Source organism: Scyliorhinus torazame, chromosome 13 (assembly GCF_047496885.1).
Source record: "Scyliorhinus torazame isolate Kashiwa2021f chromosome 13, sScyTor2.1, whole genome shotgun sequence".
NCBI lineage: Eukaryota > Metazoa > Chordata > Chondrichthyes > Carcharhiniformes > Scyliorhinidae > Scyliorhinus > Scyliorhinus torazame.
This window is the reverse complement of record NC_092719.1, coordinates 109,031,413-109,047,622: the sequence shown is the minus strand read 5'-3', so window position 1 is coordinate 109,047,622 and position 16,210 is coordinate 109,031,413. Positions and strand designations below refer to the sequence as shown.

Sequence of the window (16,210 nt, the reverse complement as noted above, 5' to 3'; positions counted from 1 at the left end):
CTAGCTTTCGGAGCACTGCTCCTTCCTCAGGTGAATTAAGAGGTATGTTCCAGAAACCTATATATAGACAAATTCAAAGTTGCAAGACAATGCTTAGAATGCAAGCATTTGCAGGTAATTAAGTCTTTACAGATCCAGAGATGGGGTAACCCCATGTTAAAGAGGTGTGAATTGTCTCAAGCCAGGACAGTTGGTAGGATTTCGCAAGCCCAGGCCAGATGGTGGGGGACGAATGTAATGCGACATGAATCCCAGGTCCCGGTTGAAGCCGCACTCATGTGTGCGGAACTTGGCTATAAGTTTATGCTCGGCGATTCTGCGCTGTCGCGCGTCCTGAAGGCCGCCTTGGAGAACGCTTACCCGGAGATCAGAGGCTGAATGCCATTGACTGCTGAAGTGTTCCCAGACTGGAAGGGAACATTCCTGCCTGGTGATTGTCGCGCGATATCCGTTCATTCGTTGTCGCAGCGTCTGCATAGTCTCGCCAATGTACCATGCTTCGGGACATCCTTTCCTGCAGCGTATGAGGTAGACAACGTTGGCAGAGTCGCACGAGTATGTACCGCGTACCTGGTGGGTGGTGTTCTCACGTGTAATGGTGGTATCCATGTTGATGATCTGGCACGTCTTGCAGAGATTGCCATGGCAGGGTTGTGTGGTGTCGTGGTCGCTGTTCTGAAGGCTGGGTAGTTTGCTGCAAACAATGGTTTGTTTGAGGTTGTGCAGTTGTTTAAAGGCAAGTAATGGGGGTGTGGGGATGACCTTGGCAAGATGTTCATCTTCATCGATGACGTGAGAACCTCTCTGGCTACATCGAGGGCATCTTGAAACCCATCGTACAAGGTATGCCCAGCTTCTGTCGCGACACGACGGACTTCCTACAGAAACTCAGCACCCATGGACCAGTTGAACCAGGAACATTCCTCGTCACAATGGATGTCTCAGCACTCTACACCAGCATCCCCCATGACGACGGCATTGCTGCAACAGCCTCAGTACTCAACGCTGACAACTGCCAATCTCCAAACGCAATTCTGCAACTCATCCGCTTCATTCTGGATCACAACGTCTTCACTTTCGACAACAAGTTCTTCATCCAGACGCACGGAACAGCTATGGGGGCCAAATTCGCACCTCAATATGCCAACATCTTCATGCACAAGTTTGAACAAGACCTCCTCACCGCACAGGACCTTCAACCAACGTCATACACCAGATACATCGATGACATTTTGTCCTTTGGACCGACGGCGAAGAATCACTGAAATGACTACACAATGATATCAATAAGTTCCATCCCACCATCAGACTCACCATGGACTACTCTCCAAAATCAGTTGCATTCTTGGACATACTCATCTCCATCAAGGACGGTCACCTCAGCACTTCACTTTACCGCAAGCCCACGGATAACCTCACGATGCTCCACTTCTCCAGCTTCCACCCTAAACACATTAAAGAAGCCATCCCCTATGGACAAGCCCTCCGTATATACAGGATCTGCTCAGACGAGGAGGAGCGTAATAGACATCTACAGACGCTGAAAGATGCCCTCGTACGAACGGAATATGGCGCTCGACTCATCGATCGACAGTTCTAACGCGCCACAGCGAAAAACCGCACCGACCTCCTCCGAAGACAAACATGGGACACAACCGACAGAATACCCTTCGTCGTCCAGTACTTTTCCGGAGCGGAGAAACTACGACATCTTCTTCGCAGTTTTCAACACGTCATCGATGCAGATGAACATCTTGCCAAGGTCATCCCTACACCCCACTACTTGCCTTCAAACAACCGCGCAACCTCAAACAAACCATTGTTTGCAGCAAACTACCCAGCCTTCAAAACAGCGACCACGACACCACACAACCCTGCCATGGCAATCTCTGCAAGACGTGCCAGATCATCGACATGGATACCACCATTACACGCGAGAACACCACCCACCCAGGTACGAGGTACATACTCGTGCGACTCTGCCAATGTTGTCTACCTCATACGCTGCAGGAAAGGATGTCCCGAAGCGTGGTACATTGGCGAGACCATGCCAGACGCTGCGACAACGAATGAACAGACATCGCGCAACAATCACCAGGCAGGAATGTTCCCTTCCAGTCGGGGAACACTTCAGCAGTCAAGGGCATTCAGCCTCTGATCTCCGGGTAAGCGTTCTCCAAGGCGGCCTTCAGGACGCACGACAGCGCAGAATCGCCGAGCAGAAACTTCTAGCCAAGTTCCGCACACGAGTGTGGCCTCATGGGATTCATGTCGCATTACATTCATCCCCCACCATCTGGCCTGGACATGCAAAATCCTACCAACTGTCCTGGCTTGAGACAATTCACACCTCTTTAACCTGGGGTTACCCCATCTCTGGATCTGTAAAGACTTAATTACTGCAAATGCTTGCATTCTAAGCATTGTCTTGCATCTTTGAATTTGTCTATATATAGGTTTCTGGAACATACCTCTTAATTCACCTGAGGAAGGAGCAGTGCTCCGAAAGCTAGTGTTTGAAACAAACCTGTTGGACTTTAACCTGGTGTTGTAAGACTTCTTACTGTGCTCACCCCAGTCCAACGCCGGCATCGCCACATCATAGCCAGAAGTAGTGTATGTACATTAACCCCTTGTGTATTTACAGTGATGCATATGACCACAGGTCCCAGGTTCGATTCTCCACTGGATTACTGTCTGTGCGGAGTCTTCGCATTCTCCCCACATGTCTGCGTGGTTTTCCTCCAGGTGCTCCGGTTTCCTCCCACAGTCCAAAGATGTGCTGGTTAGGTGGATTGGCCAAGCTAAATTGCCCTCAGTGTCCAAAAAGGTTAGAAGGGTTATTGGGTTTGGGGAATGGGTGGAAGTGGGGGCTTAAGTGGGTCGGAGCAGACTCGATGGGCCGAATGGCCTCCTTCTGCACTGTATATTCTATGTTCTAGTCAACCCTCAAGAAAGTAGTTAATCAAAGCAGCCATGCACCCAGCCCCACCGCCAGGCCCACTATTCACTCAACCCTGTGGGCCCAGAGCTATTACAACTCCTGCTGTCACACAATTCCTCTTCCAGCTGATACATGCTTCAAAGGATGCCCCTCACACATGTGCTTCCTGGATTTGCTTCCTAAATGGATTAAACGCAGGAACTAACAGTTTGGGGTTTTCACCTTGTATTATAAATGGTCCATGGTGTCCAAAATCTGCAGATCTACTTTCTTCAGCAGCAAAGGGATGAACGAGATATTATTTAAACAGCCAGTCACAGTGTGCCCTTGTTTTCCAAGCCAGCCAATCACAATGAGGCCTTGTTTGCCAAGCCAGCCAATCACAGTGAGGCCTTGTTTGCCAAGCCAGCCAATCACAGTGAGGCCTTATTTGCCAAGCCAGCCAATCACAGGAGGCTTTGTTTTCCAAGCCAGCAAATCACACCCAGGCCTAAGGCCTGGAACACAACAACCAGGCCAGGTTTGTTGCACAATGAAGCAGAAATAAATCCTCAACTTAAATCTACAGATAAACAGCATTAATAAACTTTTATTTTAAAAACTCCTAAACAGGCAGTATTGCCTAAAAAATATCAGTTGGTTTGTTGCTTGAACACATAGCGATATAAACATGAAAGTAAAGAAAAGGCATTTTTTAAGGCCTGTCACAACCTTGGAATGCCCAAAGCATTTTACAGCCAAGGAAAGTACTTTCAAAGATGACGTTCAATCCAGTTAATGGGGCAACTGAAGCCACAGTTTGGCATCTCATCTGAAAAACCCCACGTCCAACAGCGCAGCGCTCCCTCAGTACTGCCCTGGGGCGTAAATGGCGTCACCATATTGCTTGTATGTCACATTGTTATAATGAAAGATGGCGTACAGCTCTTGTTGCTTCTTTTACAGCAAAGGTTTACTGTGACCAACATGTGCAATGTCCCTTTAAATCCCTCATCTGCTATCTCATAATAAATATCACTGAAGTTAAAAATCTCTGATTTTTCCAGGTGACATTCATGATGCTGTCTTTCCGAATCCCAACTGACGGCCACTTCCCAAACATCTTCAAGCTATGGTAGTGGAAAGAAAAGACCCTGAAGGATGCTAAGGCAAACCCCCCCCCGCAAGCCTCTCACCACAACCGAGAGCAGATGACTGTTGGACTGTTGCCTTGGCCAGAGGGGTAGAGGCCAGGCCACTCACAGTTACATTTACACAGAACCTTTAAGTAGATGAAAACATTCAAAGGCGCTTTGCAGGACTGTTATTCAACAACATTTGACACTGAACCATGTAAGGAGATGTTAGGGCAGGGCACAGAAGCATATCTTAAAGAGAAAGACATGTATTTATATAGAGATTTTCTTGATCGCTGAACATTTCCAAAGCCGCTTCACAATCTCTGTCGCAATGTAGGAAACATGTGCTCAGTAAATAAATAGTAAAGTCGCCACAGTCCCGGATGACCAGAGGCTGCTTTTCCCTTTGAGGGGGAGAGCTGACTGGTGGTGATTTAACCTGAGGATCACCACACCTCAGGTGAGGAGAAAGATCGAGAAAGTGGGGCCTTCGTGAATAACCTCAGCCGGTAAGGAATCGAACCCACGCTGCTGGCCTCGCTCTGTATCACAAACCAGCTGTCCAGCCAACTGAGCTAAAACGGCACAAACAGTAATGCAATAATGACCAGAAATTCTGCTTTTTATGATGCTGGTTGAGAGAGGAATATGGAATCTCCCATGCTCTTCCTCACAATAGTCTCATGGAACCGTTTGCATCCACCTGATTAGACAGACGGGCCAGGGTCTCAGTTTAACATGTCCTCTGAAAGATAGCTATTCTGACAGTGCAACACTACCTCTGCAGTACACTGGAGTGCTAGCCTTGATTTTTGCACTCGGACCTTGCAGTGGGACTTTAACCCCAAGAGCCATGTGGCTCAGACATGACAGAGCCACCAACTGAATCAAGGCTAACACAGGGGGAAGTGAGGTAGAGAGGCAGGTAGGCAGTTGTAGGGAAGGAATTCGAGAGCTTAAGGCAGCTGAAGGACAGCTGTCAACGGTGGAGGAATTAAATTCAAAGGCCAGAATTAGAGGCGCAGATACCTCACAGGGTTGTCAACATAGAGGAGGAGAGGAATGAGGCCACGGATGGATTTGAAAACAAGGATGAGAATTTTAAAATCTGGGAGCACAGGGGTTCATTAATAAGCAGCACCACGGCCCCATTTCAGGCAATGTCAGTCACATTGAAGGTACTTAGAAATCAACAGTGCCATGTACAGTGAGTGCATCTCTAACTTAGAATTCTCAACCAGAGGCCTAGTCTAGTCATCCAGGAAACTTCAAATCCCACCATCTTAATCGGAGAAACTGAATTCAATAAAACATTTGTATCTGTAAAAATGACCAGAAAGCTGGTGGACTTTCATTAAAAACCTACAATGACTAACTACACTTTTGAACCACTCCACTGACTGTTAAAGAGCTTTGATAGTTGTGAAAGGTGCTATATAAATGCAAGTCTTTCTTTCCAAATGGTTTACTGTTCTTCACGGAAGGAAAGCTGCTGTTGTTACCAGTCTGGCCGAGATACATGACTTACATGAGATACTGCTCTCTGAAGTGCCTTTGCAAGCCACTAACGGACACACCAAGGAATGGGTAAGGAACGTCAGCGTTGCCCGTGCCACCCACGGCCTGGTACTTACTGTTGGGCTAGGATTCTGGTCCGGAGTCTGTAATGGAAGCTGCTGGCTGGGAGAACTCAGGAACAGGCTGAACAAGTCTGTACAAGCAGGATCAGCTGCTAGGGGAAGTGGCCTCACCCACAGCAAACACTGATCCAATCAGAAATGGAAGCAGCATCCTTCTCACAGCCCACACTGTTAACCCTCCCCCTTCCAGTTTCAGCCCTGCAGTAGCCCAAACTCCAGTTAGTGTTGACATTCCTCACTGTGATCGTTCAAACCTCTTTACTGAGCAGCCACGCAGCTGACAAATCCACTGGCCTAGTTTTACCTGAGGAATATATCCTTCTCAAGCTGCTGACGGTCACAGTGTTCGGGTATGCAACCCTGCTTGGAGCTACATGACTTACAATTACCTCTTCACCCACCCACGGCTGTTCCTGCCATTGATCACCCACCCCCCATATGTAAATAATTAAAACCTTTGCCCAGTAACCAGATGTGAACACTGGACTGATTGGAGGATTTTCAACATCCAGTCCAGGAACTTTACCCCCGACCACGCACCCAATGGGCGGGATTCTCCGTCGGCTGACGCTGCAATCGGGCACCCCAAATCGCAATTCTCCGGCCTCGACAGGGGCGTCAGTGTGTTCCACTCCGCACGTAGAGTAAACGCTGCTGGCATATCAGTCCTGGGCCTGACCCGGTATTCTCCGGGACCTCCACAATACTCCACCCCACTGGGGCATATTTTCAACGGTGAGGTTCACTTGTGCCTGTTGAGGGTGAGGGGGGTGTGGGGGTGAGGGTGGTGGGGGTGAGGGTGGTGGGGGTGAGGGTGGTGACGGTGCTGGGGGTGAGGGTGGTGTGGGGGTGAGGGTGGTGTTGGTGAGGATGGTGTGGGGGTGAGGAGGGTTGTGGGGTGGAGGGTGTTGGGGGTGAGAGGGGGGTGGGGGTGGTGGGGGTGAGGGTGGTGTTGGGGGTGAGGGTGGTGTTGGGGGTGAGGGTGGTGTGTAGGTGAGGGTGGTGGGGGTGAGGGTGGTGGGTGAAGTGTTGGGTACTCTGCTACACAGACGAACCAACACGGTTGCGAATGGTACAACCTATTCCTAATTCTATCTTGTAGTGGCACTCAGCACATGGTGGATGTCTGAGTGGCTTCCTATGAGCTCTGCGCCCTGATCTGTCTCCGGCTCGAGTGACCAGGAAGTGTTGTGTTCCCTGTTTTGTACAGTGTATGCTCTTGCCTGTGATTGGCTGTTGTGTTGTCTGTGTGTTGATTGGTCCGTTGATCTGCCCATCAGTATGTATGTATGTGCTATGATGTTTACCTGAATATCATGACATCCCTCCCTTTTTTTACAAGAACATGTGCCTATGTGGTCATAAATAGAGATGTGTACTGAGTGTAGCTAAATGTGTGTGTGTAATATCTACAGCATGTACATGGGGCTAAACTATATACAAGGGGCAATGTCGGGTGACATAACAACGAGGTTGTACCATAAACAAAGAACGGGGAAATATTGAATGAAAAAACGAATTCCTGTAACAATAAGAACAGAAACATATTAACATAGTATGAGTTCAATGTACAAACAGTCTCATAAGTCCAGTCCAGTAGGTGGGCGACGAATTTGGGTTGACCGTTAGGGTGGCACACCATTCATCACCCTGATTGACAGTGTTAACTTGCATCGGCTGGTGGGTCCTGGCTGGAGACATTCGGTTCCCATCAATGACCGCAACACGGAAGGCGTCCCGGTCGTCTGTGGCACTGGTCTGGATATTGTCTGGGCACGACTCGTAGTAAGGAGGCTGAATGGTCCGCACGTCCCTGCGAGGTTGTCAGAGTTGGGGAACATTGGCAGGTTGAGCTGCTCGACAGCAGGCAGCGTAGTGGCCCACCTTGCCACAGCGGAGGCATTGTCGGTTTCTTGCGGGACATTGCCGCTTTAAATGTGCAGCTCCACAGTCGGCGCACGTCGTGACGTCATGGCGTTCGTTGCGCCACCATGCATGCGCAGTTCGGTCTTGCGTCGAGCGCGCTGCTCATCACGCTCCTCAGTGTTGCCGTAGTTTTTGGCGCGCACAAGCGTGGGAGGCCTCGAAAAGCACGCAAAATGGCCGCCCTCGTCCGGTCCGCGGGCCTGGAGGAACTCGATCGCCTGGACCCGTTCGGCCTCGTAGGACGCCTGCCTCGCCGATCCGGCTGCGTAGGACCCCTGCCGCGCCGATTCGGCCGCCTGAAATTGGGTATAGCGGCTAGTCGCGTTTTCGTGCAGGACACAGGCTTCGATTGCGGAGGCTAAGGTGACACCTTTTATTTTTAAGAGCTGCTGGCGTATGTTTCCCGAGGTGACCCCAAAAACGATCTGGTCCCGAATCATGGAATCGGGGGTGGTGTCGTAACCGCAGGACGGCGCGAGGATACGGAGATGGGTAGGGAATGACTGAAAGGGCTCATCCTTACCTTGCAGGCGCTGCTGGAAGAGATACCTCTTGAAGCTCTCGTTGAACTCGACGTTGAAGTGTTGGATGAGCTTGAGAAGGACCGTCTTGTATTTGGTCTTGTCGTCACCTTCTGCAAATACCAGGGAGTTGTAGGCATGGATGGCGTGTTGACCTGCCGTGGTGAGGAGGATGGTGATCTTTCTGGTGTCCGAGGCACTCTCCTTTTCGTTGGCTTCCAGAAAGAGCTGGAAGCGCTGTTTGAACAGCTTCCAATTAACGCCGAGGTTTCCAACGACTTGCAGCAGCTGCGGTGTGTTGATGGTGTCCATGGCGCAGGATGGCAGATTTCGGATGATTTGTAGGTAGGTACCAAATTCACTCCTGGTACTATGAAGTGTTGGGTACTCTGCTACACAGACGAATCAACACGGTTGCGAATGGTACAACTCAGTTTTATTACTAACATTTATTTACAGTGGTAAACTGGTTACTGAGGTTCGATCATAACTCCTGAATCTGTGGACCTACTCCTAATTCTATCTTGTAGTGGCACTCAGCACATGGTGGATGTCTGAGTGGCTTCCTATGAGCTCTGTGCCCTGAGCTGTCTCTTGCTCGAGTGCCCAGGAAATGTTGTTCCCTGTTTTGTACAGTGTATGCTCTTGCCTGTGATTGGCTGTCGGGTTTTGTGTGTGTGTTGATTGGTCTGTTGATCTGTCCATCAGTATGTATGTATGTATGTGCTATGATGTTTACCTGAATATCATGACAGTGGGGGTGAGGGTGGTGGGGGTGAGGGTGGTGTTGGGGTGAGGGTGGTGGGGGTGAGGGTGGTGTGGGGGCGAGGATGGTGTTGGGGGTGAGGGTGGTGTGGGTGTGAGGGTGTTGTTGGGGTGAGGGTGGTGTGGGTGTGAGGGTGGTGTTGGGGGTGAGGGTGGTGTGGGTATGTTGTTGGGGGTGAGGGTGGTGTGGGTGTGAGGGTGGTGCTGGGGGTGAGGGTGGTGTGGGTGGTGGGGGTGAGGGTGGTGAGGGTGAGGGTGGTGGGGGTGAGGGTGGTGTGGGGGTGAGGGTGGTGTGGGTGTGAGGGTGTTGTTGGGGGTGAGGGTGGTGTGGGTGTGAGGGTGGTGTTTGGGGTGAGGGTGGTGTGGGTGAGGGTGGTGGGGCTGAGGGTGGTGTGGGTGAGGGTGGTGGGGCTGAGGGTGATGGGGTGAGGGTGAGGGTGGTGAGGGTAGGGGTGAGGGTGGTGGGGTGAGGGTGATGGGGTGAGGGTGGTGGGGTGAGGGTAGGGGGGTGAGGGTGGTGGGGGTGAGGGTGGTGTGGATGAGGGTGGTGGGGCTGAGGGGGATGGGGTGAGGGTGAGGGTGGTGGGGGTGAGGGTAGGGGGGTGAGGGTGGTGGGGGTGAGGGTGGTGGAGGTGATGGGGTGGTGGGGGTGAGGAGGTGGGGGTGAGGGTGGTGGTGGTCGGGGTGAGGGTGGTGGGGGTGAGGGTGGTGGGGTGGGGGTGAGGGTGTTGGGGGTGAGGGTGGTGGGGGTGAGGGTGTTGGGGGTGGGGGTAAGGGTGGTGGGGGTGAGGGTGTTGGGGGCGGGGGTGAGTGTGGTGGGGGTGAGAGTGGTGGGGGTGAGGGTGGTGGGGGTGGGGGTGAGGGGGTGGGGGTGCTGGGGTGAGGGTGGTGCGGGTGAGGGTGAGGGTGGTGGGGTGAGGGTGGTGGGGGTGAGGGTGGTGGGGGTGAGGGTGTTGGGATGGGGGTGAGGGTGGTGGGGTGAGGGTGGTGGGGGTAAGGGTGGTGGGGGTGGGGGTGAGGGTGGTGGGGGTGAGGGTGGTGGAGGTGAAGGTGGTGGGGCGAGGGTGGTGGGGGTGGGGGTGAGGGTGTTGGGGGTGGGGGTGAGGGTGTTGGGGGTGGGGGTGAGGGTGGTGGGGTGAGGGTGGTGGGGGTGGTGGGGGTGAGGGTGGTGGGGTGAGGGTGGTGGGGGTGGGGGTGAGGGTGGTGGGGGTGGGGGTGGTGGGGGTGAGGGTGGTGGGGGTGAGGGTGGGGGGGGGTGAGGGTGGTGGGGGTGGGTGTGCTGGGGGTGAGGGTGGTGGTGGTGAGGGTGCTGGGGGTGATGGTGATGGGGTGAGGGTGGTGTGGGTGAGGGTGGTGGGGGTGATGGTGATGGGGTGAGGGCGGCGGGAGTGAGGGTGGTGTGGGTGAGGGTGGTGGGGGTGAGGGCGGTGTGGGTGAGGGTGGTGTGGGTGAGGGTGGTGGGGGTGGGGGTGGTGGGGGTGAGGGCAGTGGGGGTGAGGGTGGTGTGGGTGAGGGTGGTGGGGGTGAGGGTGGTGTGGGTGAGGGTGGTGTGAGTAAGGGTGGTGGGGGTGGGGTGGGTGATGGTGGTGGGGGTGGGGGTGGTGTGGGTGAGGGTGGTGGGGGTGGTGTGGGTGAGGGTGGTGTGAGTGAGGGTGGTGGGGGTGAGGGCGGTGGGGGTGAGGGTGGTGTGGGTGGGGGTGGTGGGGGTGAGGGCGGTGGGGGTGAGGGTGGTGAGGGTGAGGGGGGTGGTGGGGGTGAGGGCGGTGGGGGTGAGGGTGGTGTGGGTGAGGGTGGTGGGGGTGGGGGTGGTGTGAGTGAGGGTGGTGGGGGTGAGGGCGGTGGTGGTGTGGGTGGGGGTGGTGGGGGTGAGGGCGGTGGGGGTGAGGGTGGTGTGGGTTAGGGTGGCGGGGGTGGGGGTGGTGGGGGTGAGGGCGATGGGGGTGGTGTGGGTGAGGGTGGTGGGGGTGGGGGTGGTGGGGGTGAGGGCGGTGGGGGTGAGGGTGGTGTGGGTGAGGGTGGGGGTGGTGGGGGTGAGGGTGGTGTGGGTGAGGGTGGGGGTGGTGGGGGTGAGGGGGTCTGGGACGGGGTTTGGTGCTGGCCCTGAGGAGGTTGTGCAGTTTTTTATGGCACTGCAGCCCGGTTCAGACGGTGTTGCTGGTTGCGCTAACTGCCTCTGCCACCATGGGCCCAGGCACAGCGAACAGTGGCAACTGGCGGCCTCCTTCCCTAGCCGGGGTACAGGGTCAACCTCCTCTCCTCCACGCCCTCCAGGAGGGTTCCCAGCTTGCCGTTGGGATATTGTGGGGCTCCTGTCATTGCTGCCATCTTGTTGGCTGGGATGGTGTGTGTGGCGAGTGCAGTATGGATATGTAGCTGCAGCTTGTCAGCCTCCTGAGTGTCAATCGCAAATCCGGCGAATCCCGCACCGTTTCTGACCGGAAGCGAGTGTGTTCCACATGGCGGCGGTGCTATGCCCTCAACAGTTGCAGAGTCGGTCTGGGTCCAGCGCCAGTTTTGCTGTTGTGGAATTCCACAAAATCTGCGCTGGCATCAAAACTTAGTCTCAGGAACGGAGATTCCCGCTGAATATCTTCAGCAATAATGAACAAAAGTGTCAGAATCTAGCAGCAAAAACAAACCAAGCAATTTTCTTCATTTTAATGCCTCAACCAACTCCCGACGTGCTTTCATTGTTGTAAACAGGCAATTAATCTTCGATTGTTGGGGACATGAGACGCTGCTCCCTGTGTGTGGATACTGACAATGCTCCCTGTGTATGGATACTGACTGTGCTCCCTGTGTGTGGATACTGACCCTGCTCCCTGTGTGTGGATACTGACCCTGCTCCCTGTGTGAGGATACTGACCCTGCTGTCTGTGTGTGGATACTGACCCTGCTCCCTGTGTGTGGATACTGACCCTGCTCCCTGTGTGAGGATACTGACCCTGCTCCCTGTGTGTGGATACTGACCCTGCTCCCTGTGTGTGGATACTGACCCTGCTCCCTGTGTGTGGATACTGACCCTGCTCCCTGTGTGTGGATACTGACCCTGCTCCCTGTGTGTGGATACTGACCCTGCTCCCTGTGTGTGGATACTGACCCTGCTGTCTGTGTGTGGATACTGACCCTGTTCCCTGTGTGTGGATACAGACCCTGCTCCCTGTGTGTGGATACTGACCCTGCTCCCTGTGTGTGTATACTGACACTGCTGTCTGTGTGTGGATACTGACCCTGCTGTCTGTGTGTGGATACTGACCCTGCTGTCTGTGTGTGGATACTGACCCTGCTGTCTGTGTGTGGATACTGACCCTGCTCCCTGTGTGTGGATACTGACCCTGCTCCCTGTGTGTGGATACTGACCCTGCTCCCTGTGTGTGGATACTGACCCTGCTCCCTGTGTGTGGATACTGACCCTGCTCCCTGTGTGTGGATACTGACCCTGCTCCCTGTATGTGGATACTGACCCTGTTCCCTGTGTGTGGATACAGACCCTGCTCCGTGTGTGTGGATACTGACCCTGCTCCCTGTGTGTGAATACTGACCCTGCTCCCTGTGTGTGGATATTGACCCTGCTGTCTGTGTGTGGATACTGACCCTGCTCCCTGTGTGTGGAAACTGACCCAGCTCTCTGTGTGTGGATACTGACCCTATTCCCTGTGTGTGGATACTGACCCTGCTCGCTGTGTGTGCATACTGACGCTGCTCCCTGTGTGTGGATACTGACGCTGCTCCCTGTGTGTGGATACTGACCCTGCTCCCTGTGTGTGGATACTGACCTTGCTCCCTGTGTGTGAATACTGGCCCTGCTGTCTGTATGTGGATACTGACCATGCAGTCTGTGTGGATACTGACCCTGCTCCCTGTGTGTGGATACTGACCCTGCTGTCTGTGTGTGGATACGGACCTTGCTCCCTGTGTGTGGATACCGACCCTGCTCCCGATGTGTGGATACTGACCCTGCTGTCTGTGTGTGGATACTGACCCTGCTCCCTGCGTGGATACTGACCTTGCTCCCTGTGTGTGGATATTGACCCTGCTGTCTGTGTGTGGATACTGACCCTGCTGTCTGTGTGTGGATACTGACCCTGCTCCCTGTGTGTGGATACTGACCCTGCTCCCTGTGTGTGGATACTGACCTTGCTCCCTGTGTGTGGATACTGACCATGCTCCCTGTGTGTGGATATTGACCTTGCTGTCTGTGTGTGGATACTGACCCTGCTCCCTGTATGTAGATACTGACCATGCTCCCTGTGTGTGAATACTGACCATGCTCCCTGTGTGTGGATACTGATCCAGCTCCCTGGGTGTGCATACTGACCCTGCTCCCTGTGTGTGGATACCGACCCTGCTCTGTGTGTGGATACTGACCCTGCTGTCTGTGTGAATACTGACCCTGGTGGCTGTGTGTGGATACAGTCCTTGCTCCCTGTGTGTGGATACTGACCCAGCTGTCGGTGTGAATACTGACCCTGCTCCCTCTGTGTGGATACTGACCCTGCTCCCTGTGTGTGGATACTGACTCTGCTCCCTGTGTGTGGATACTGACCCTGCTCTCTGTGTGTGGATACGGACCCTGCTGCCTGTGTGTGGACCCTGATCCTGCTCACTGTGTGTGGATACTGAACCTGCTCCCTGTGTGTGGATACTGACCCTGCTGCCTCGGTGTGGATCCTGATCCTGCTCCCTGTGTGTGGATACTGAACCTGCTCCCTGTGTGTGGATACTGACCCTGGAGTCTGTGTGAATACTGACCCTGCTGTCTGTGTGTGGATACTGACCCTGCTTCCTGTGTGTTAATACTGACCCTGCTCCCTGTGTGTGGATACTGACCCTGCTCCCTGTGTGTGGATACTGACCCTGCTGCCTGTGTGTGGATCCTGATCCTGCTCCCTGTTTGTGGATACTGAACCTGCTCCCTGTGTGCGGATACTGACCCTGCTGGCTGTGCGTGGATACTGACCCTGCTCCCTGTGTGTGGATACTGATCCTGCTCCCTGTGTGTGGATACTAATCCTGCTCCCTGTGTGTGGATACTGACCCGGCTCTGTGTGTGGATACTGATCCTGCTCCCTGTGTGTGGATACTGACCCTGCTCCCTCTGTGTGGATACTGACCCTGCTCCCTGTGTGTGGATACTCACCATGCTGTCTGTGTGTGGATACTGACCATGCTGGCTGTGCGTGGATCCTGACCCTCCTCCCGGTGTGTGGATACTGACCTTGCTCCCTGTGTGTGGATACTGACCCTGCTCCCTGTGTGTGGATACTGGCCCTGCTGTCTGTGTGTGGATACTAACCCAGCTGTCGGTGTGAATGCTGACCCTGCTGTCTCTGTGTGGATACTGACACTGCTGTCTGTGTGTGGATACTGACCCTGCTCCCGTGTGTGGATACTGACCCTGCTCCCTGTGTGTGGATACTGAACCTGCTCCCTGTGTGTGGATACTGACCTTGCTCCCTGTGTGTGGATACTGGCCCTGCTCCCTGTGTGTGGATACTGACCCTGCTCCCTGTGTATGGATACTGACCCTGGTCCCTGTATGTGGATACTGACCCTGCTCCCTGTGTGTGGATACTGATCATGCTCCCTGTGTGTGGATACTGATCCTGCTCCCTGGGTGTGGATACTGACCCTGCTCCCTGTGTGTGGATACTGACCCTGCTCTCTATATGTGGATACTGCCCTGCTGTCTGTGTGGATACTGACCCTGCTCCCTGTGTGTGGATACTGCACTGCTCCCTGTGTGTGGATCCTGATCCTGCTCCCTGTGTGTGGATCCTGATTCAGCTCCATGTGTGTGGATACTGAACCTGCTCCCTGTGTGTGGATACTGACCATGCTGGCTGTGCGTGGTACTGACCCTGCTCCCTGTGTGTGGATACTGACCCTACTCCCTGTGTGTAGATACTGATCCTGCTCCCTGTGTGTGGATACTGACCCTGCTCTGTGTGTGAATACTGATCCTGCTCCCTGTGTGTGGATACTGACCATGCTCCCTGTGTGTGGATACAGACCCTGCTCCCTGTGTGTGGATACTCACCCTTCTGTCTGTGTGTGGATACTGACCGTGCTGGCTGTGCGTGGATCCTGACCCTCCTCCCTGTGTGTGGATACTGACCCTGCTCCCTGTGTGTGGATACTCACCCTGCTCCCTGTGTGTGGATAATGACCCTGCTCCCTGTGTGTGGATACAGATCCTGCCGTCTGTGTGGATACTGACGCTGCTCCCTGTGTGTGGATACTGACCCTGCTCCCTGTGTGTGGAGACTGCCCCTGCTGTCTGTGTGTGAATACTGACCCTGCTGTCTGTGTGTGGATACTGACCCTGCTGTCTGTGTGTGGATACTGACCCTGCTGTCTGTGTGTGGATACTGACCCTGCTGTCTGTGTGTGGATACTGACCCTGCTCCCTGTGTGTGGAAACTGACCCAGCTCTCTGTGTGTGGATACTGACCCTATTCCCTGTGTGTGGATACTGACCCTGCTCGCTGTGTGTGAATACTGACGCTGCTCCCTGTGTGTCGATACTAACTCTGCTCCCTGTGCGTGGATACTGACCCTGCTCCCTGTGTGTGGATACTGACCTTGCTCCCTGTGTGTGGATACTGGCCCTGCTCCCTGTGTGTGGATACTGACCCTGCTGTCTGTATGTGGATACTGACCATGCAGTCTGTGTGGATACTGACCCTGCTCCCTGTGTGTGGATACTGACCCTGCTGTCTGTGTGTGGATACGGACCTTGCTCCCTGTGTGTGGATACCGACCCTGCTCCCTATGTGTGGATACTGACCCTGCTGTCTGTGTGTGGATACCTACCCTGCTCCCTGCGTGGATACTGACCTTGCTCCCTGAGTGTGGATACTGACCCTGCTCCCTGTGTGTGGATACTGACCCTGCTCTGTGTGTCGATACTGACCCTGCTGTCTGTGTGAATACTGACCCTGCTGTCTGTGTGTGGATACTGACACTGCTGTCTGTGTGTGGAAACTGACCCTGCTCCCGTGTGTGGATACTGAACCTGCTCCCTGTGTGTGGATACTGACCCTGGAGTCTGTGTGAATACTGACCCTGCTGTCTGTGTGTGGATACTGACCCTGCTTCCTGTGAGTGAATACTGACCCTGCTGCCTCTGTGTGGATCCTGATCCTGCTCCCTGTTTGTGGATACTGAACCTGCTCCCTGTGTGCGGATACTGACCCTGCTGGGTGTGCGTGGATACTGACCCTGCTCCCTGTGTGTGGATACTGATCCTGCTCCCTGTGTGTGGATACTAATCCTGCTCCCTGTGTGTGGATA

General features: G+C 54.1%; 1 protein-coding gene across 1 annotated transcript in view; it reads right to left on the bottom strand.

Annotated features, from left to right (window-relative positions):
• Positions 1-5,821, bottom strand: part of parp3 (poly (ADP-ribose) polymerase family, member 3) — a 61,461-nt gene extending 55,640 nt beyond the window's left edge. The window contains exon 1 of the mRNA XM_072472045.1: positions 5,697-5,821. The gene's annotated coding sequence lies outside the window, so the exon portion shown is untranslated. The remainder of the gene's footprint in view (positions 1-5,696) is intronic.
• Between the last annotated feature and the right edge of the window lie 10,389 nt (positions 5,822-16,210).